Consider the following 6057-nt stretch of genomic DNA (forward strand, 5'->3'; position numbering starts at 1 on the left):
TTTAGAAAAAGGAAGAGAAGTTTTAAAATTGAAAATTTTTAATTTTGTAACCATGTTAAAAAAGGAAATTTTAGAAGAGAAGTTTTAAATTTTAAAACTTGGTTTTAATTTTTAAAACTTTCCTTTTTTTAACATCCATAATAGGTAAGAAAGCTTGTAAAATTTTATAAGAGGATTTATTCTTTTATAAAATTTTATAAAAATTATTTCCTTCCTTTTTAAGTGGTCGACCACCCTTGCTTGGTGCCCAAGCAAGGGGCCGGCCAAATTAAATCATCATCCAATCTATGATTGATGATTGATTCAATTAAGAGGAAAGAAAAGGAAAAATAAAAGGGAAAAAGGAAAGACAAGAGGAAGATTTTAATTTTTATAAAAAGTCTTTCCTTATTTACCTTGGGCAAGTAATATAAAAGAAGGGGAGGAGAGGTCTCATGAGATAACAATTCTTATTCTCTTGTTGGTGATCTCCATAGTGGTCGGCCCTCTCTCTATTCCCTTTCCCCTTGCTCTCTTTAGTTCTTTTGTGGTGGTTGAGGCCGAAATCTAGAGAAGGAGGAGAAGCTCTTTGGGTGGTGTTCATCTTAGAGGATCGTCACCCACACGACGTCCAAGAGGAGGCGAGGAATACGGCAGAAGATCTCGAGGTTATTAGCTTACAAAGAAAAGGTATAATTAGTAATTTTCTTCCGTATCATGCTAGTTATTTTTCTTTGTAAGAATTCCAAATACAAGAGACATTAGATTCTAGTTTTTCGGATTTGTTTCGAAGTTGTGTTTTTTTTTATTTTTCGAATTTGTGATTCGATTGTTCCTTTTGGTTAAACCTAGAGTTATATAAGGAAATTAAATATTAGCTTTCCTTAAAAGGTTTTGTCTAGGCGGTGGTGGATGCTCCTATAACGCCCGCCCTTCCCCTACTGATAGCAAGGGCAGCGCTACGCGAACACACATACATGCATATGAAATCATTGCAGCAGAAGAAATTTTTTTTTCATTAAAGCTTAATCATATAAACAAAACATGTGAACATGCCAGCATTCATGCACATAAAATTCATTTACTATCTATTACTTGAACATGATACATGCTTGTTTAGCTACCATAAAGCATACTAGTTAAGAGGGAAACTAAACATGGATCTTGTTCTCTAGTATTCATGATAACTAACAATTCTCTAATTAAATAAGTACTTAACATTTCAAGATTCATGGTAACAAATATAAGTTCACCTTAAGTATAAACTATCCCAACAATTTCAAGTTAATATCATCAAAAATAGCAAGAAAGTGTTGGTGCAATCGACCTCCTAGGTTTTAATGTCAGACAAATATGTTTAAGTAAGAATGTTTTAGTATATCTAGGGAAGTCCTAGTTGTAGGCTAGGCAAGGGAAGTCCTAGTTGGAGGCTAGGCAAGGAGAGAAATCTTAGTATATCGTGGAAGTCAGGTGGATAGGTCTGGAGGACCTGATACCTGCGTAGCCGAATACTGAGTCCTAGTTGTAGGCTAGGTAAGGGAAATCTCGGTATGTCGTGGAAGCCAGGTGGATAGGTCTGGAGGACTTGATCCCTGGGTAGCCGAATACTGAGTCTTGATGAGTGAAGCCAAGTGGAGAAAATCCTAGGGGGTGGTAACCTTAGGTAATGAGAAGTCTTGGAGGAGTGAACTCCAAGAAAGGTTGATCGGATGGTTTCCGGTCGACCGGACCAGCGGATCTCGGTAAATCAGGTTTAGGTTTACTATTGTTTTCTGTATTACTATTATTGCTGTTGGCTAATATGGTATTGCAGGAAAAGTCTTAGTGGATCAGGCGATCAGACACTGAGCAGGCAAAAATCCAAACATGTCTGGAGGAGCATGTTTGGCAGGTAAGTTGAGGTAAACAACTGGAGGAGCGACAGTGAGGTCGGGTTCCCAAAGGGAACAACCTAAGATCGCTGATCCAACTGAAGAAACCGGGAAGGTTTCCAAGTTGAGATCAAGATAGTCCTACTGTCTTTATATTACTCATGCATTATATATTACTGTTCTAACCTTTGTGTTGCAGGAATACTTTGCTTAACTCTGTGTTGCATGTATAGCCGGATCGGTCGACCGAACAGAGGGATCGGTCAACCGAACCAGGTTGACTCAGCACAGATCAGTTATGTCAGCAACGATCAGAAGCAAAAGGAAGTTAAGCTGATCGGTCGACCGAACCCATGGATCGGTCGACCGAACGATCAATATTAATGACCTAGTAAATGCAGAACACGGCAAACCTTGACGAGCAGGGAAGGAGCCTGTTCGGTCGACCGAACAAGGGGATCGGTCGACCGAACCCTTAAAGACCAATTAATGCCAGAGATTCGAGCCAGCGTCAAACTCCAGCTGGAGGGGGTCGAAGCTGGTTCGGTCGACCGAACGGAGTGATCGATCGACCGAACCTCCAGTACTCTTATAAATTGAGGCTCGAAGTCAGAGGCAATATATAACTTTTTGATCAATTCTTGTGCTACTCTGAAAGCTGCTCACGCTACTCATCTTCGTCAGCTCAGCAAGCAACATCGTCCGGAGTACCGACCTAAGCTTCATCTGCAATACATTGTCGGTATAATTTAAGCTTGCTTTGTACTTTTATTTAAGCAAGATAGTGTGTTACTATCTTGCTCCATTGTATGATTCACTTCTTTCCGAGGATTTCGGAAAGAAGGATTATAGTGTTTTGCCCATCGGTGCGGTCAAGGACCGCGGGCCTTCGAATAGGAGTCGAGCTAGGCTCCGAACGAAGTAACCGAATTGTGTCTCTTTCTTATTTCTGCTGCACGACTTTGATTTCAAAAGGGTAAAAGAAATAGTTTTTAAAAGGAGCGATATTCACCCCCTCTATCGCTTCAAACGATCTATCAATTGGTATCAGAGCGAGGTTAGCTCTGAAATTTCTTAACCATTTTTCAAAGCATTTTTAAAAACTTTTTTTCTTTTCTTTAATTTATTTTCTTTTAGAATATATTTTCCTTCAAACACTACTAATCCCAAGATGAAAGTCTTGGAAATATTTTTGTCCTTTAACTTTTTTTCGCAAGGATGTCGAACTCATATCAAGAAGGCTACAGTACGGTTCGACTTCCACTATTCAAAGGAGAGAATTTCAGTTACTGGAAGAATAGGATGGAGTGCTACTTAAAGTCCGACATTGAGCTCTGGTTCACGGTCTTGAAAGGCTATACTCCTCCAATGAAGGACGGAATAATCCTAGAACCAGAAGAATGTGTAGGATCGAAAAGAATTTAGATATCTCCACAATGGTATGATATTGTCCACTTTAGGCCTAAGCCCTCATGGTTTTGCTCTTGGGTTCTACCCAAAAGGCCTCATGCCAATGGAGATATCTTTTCTCTTATAAACCCATGATCTTTCTCATGTGTTTTCAATATGGGACTATGTTTGCAATCTTGCAACCCCAACAATATGCCTCGCCACTGAACTGAAACTTATCCTTAGGACGCCTGTTGGATTAACCCAAAGCTAAGTTTGAATCTAACATGGGTTCAATAACCTCTTCAATTCTAATTAACTCAAACTTCAATTCAAACTTAAGTAAAACTTAATTCAAACTTAATTCAAACCTAATTCAAACCTAACTTAATTCAAACATAATTCAAACCTAACTTAATTCAAACCTAACTTAATTCAAACCTAATTCAAACCTAATTTAATTAAAAATTATTTTTTAATTAAAATTATTTTTTTAAAAAAAAAACTTAATTAAAATTATTTTAAAACTTAATTAAAATTATTTTTTAAAAAAAAAACTTAATTAAAATTATTTTTAAAAAAACTTAATTAAAATTATTTTAAAACTTAATTAAAATTATTTTAAAACTTAATTAAAATTATTTTAAAAACTTAATTAAAATTATTTTAAAACTTAATTAAAATTTTTTAACTTAATTAAAATTATTTTAAACTTATTTTAAAACTTAATACACTTAATTAATTCTTAATAAATCTCAACTTGAAATCTTAACTTTAATCAACAAATAAATTACTTTAACCTTAAACAAAATTAAGTTTTTATAACTAATCCTAAAATCTTTACCTAATTCCTAAGAAATTAATAATGAAACTTTAATCAACAATTCTTACTCTAATAATAATAATACTAAATTAAATTGAAACTAATTTTAAATTATGTTTAAATCAATCAATAATCTAGCAATCAACCTATAACCATAGCTATTAAAAACAATTCTTAGCCAAATCCATTTAATAACTTTACAATTTCTAAACTAAACATTAACTCAATTAATTCACAAAATAAATGTTACCATCTATTTAACTTACAATAATCAAAGTTTAACTAAAATTTAAGTTTCACCAAATTCAAAATCAATAAAACCATCTCACACAATTATAGAATTACCATACTTGAAAATTTAGAATGGGTGAGATGCTAAGAGAATTAAAATTTAAAATTATTTTAAACATGTTTTGAAAACTTATATATCTATTTTCTTAAGAATTATTTTCAAATTTTGATTGATTGGGTGTATTATATATATTTTTATTCACTGCCTAAACCTTAAGTCAATCGTGACTCTTAGACACACATAGAAAAGTCTTCCTTGTGGGTAACAAGGATATCTAAAAATAGTGTCTAGTTAAGGGGGAGAGACTTGATTGAAGGACATATTTTCTGAAAACATATTTTGAAAAATGTTTCAAAACACTCTTTGAAAATTGCTTGATAATTTTTTTTTTTAATCTTAAAATCTCTTAATCAATTTTTTTTTTAACGAAAATTATTACTTTTACAAAATTATTCTTCAAACATTATCTTTTCAAAATCATATTTTTCAAACTCATACTTTTTGAAAAATCATAGCTTGAAAAATACTTTGAAAATTCCTCTACAACTTTATGTTTCATACTTTGAAATATTCTTTGCAAATAAAAAAAATTACTTAGTGCATAGGAAAAGTATTTTTGAAAGAAATTCTAAAAAAATTTTGCAAGCATTAAAACTTCTATATCATGTTTTTGCAAAAATACTTTAAGTCTTGGAATACTTTTTGAAACATAATCTTGAGAGATTTTACTTAGTGCATTCTTCAAAATTATTTTGAAAAAGATATTGCAAATTTACTCAATTTTTTAATGGAATAAGGCTTTTTCAAAACCTCTATGACTCATTTTTAAAAACTCTATTATACATCAAATGGGTGAAGGAATACCTTAGACATATCTTGTAAATATTTACAAGTATTCCATCATTGTTGGTGCAAAACTTAGGGATCCTTAGCAATTATAAGTCATTTATGAAGGGTTCTTTTTGTTGTATGACAAAAGGGGGAGAAGAAGGGTTTAATTTAGAAATCTAAATATTTTTGAATTGATCTAACTTAAACATATTTGTCAAACATCAAAAAGGGGGAGATTGTTGGTACAATCGACCTCCTAGTTTTAATGTCAGACAAATATGTTTAAGTAAGAATGTTTTAGTATATCTAGGGAAGTCCTAGTTGTAGGCTAGACAAGGAAAGTCCTAGTTGGAGGCTAGGCAAGGAGAGAAATCTCAATATATCGTGGAAGTCAGGTGGATAGGTCTGGAGGACCTGATCCCTGGGTAGCCGAATACTGAGTCCTAGTTGTAGGCTAGGTAAGGGAAATCTCAGTATGTCGTGGAAGCCAGGTGGATAGGTCTGGAGGACTTGATCCCTGGGTAGGCGAATACTGAGTCTTGGTGAGTGAAGCCAAGTGGAGAAAATCCTTGGGGGTGGTAACCTTAGGTAATGAGAAGTCTTGGAGGAGTGAACTCCAAGCAAGGTTGATCGGATGGTTTCCAGTCGACCGGACCAGTGGATCTCGGTAAATCTAGGTTTAGGTTTACTATTGTTTTCTGTATTACTATTATTGCTGTTGGCTAATATGGTATTGCAGGAAAAGTCTTAGTGGATCAGACGATCAGACACTGAGCAGACAAAAGTCCAAACATGTATGGAGGAGCATGTTTGGCAGGTAAGTTGAGGTAAACAACTGGAGGAGCGACAGTGAGGTCGAGTTCCCAAAGGGA

The sequence above is a fragment of the Zingiber officinale genome, chromosome 7A (genome assembly GCF_018446385.1).
Source record: "Zingiber officinale cultivar Zhangliang chromosome 7A, Zo_v1.1, whole genome shotgun sequence".
NCBI lineage: Eukaryota > Viridiplantae > Streptophyta > Magnoliopsida > Zingiberales > Zingiberaceae > Zingiber > Zingiber officinale.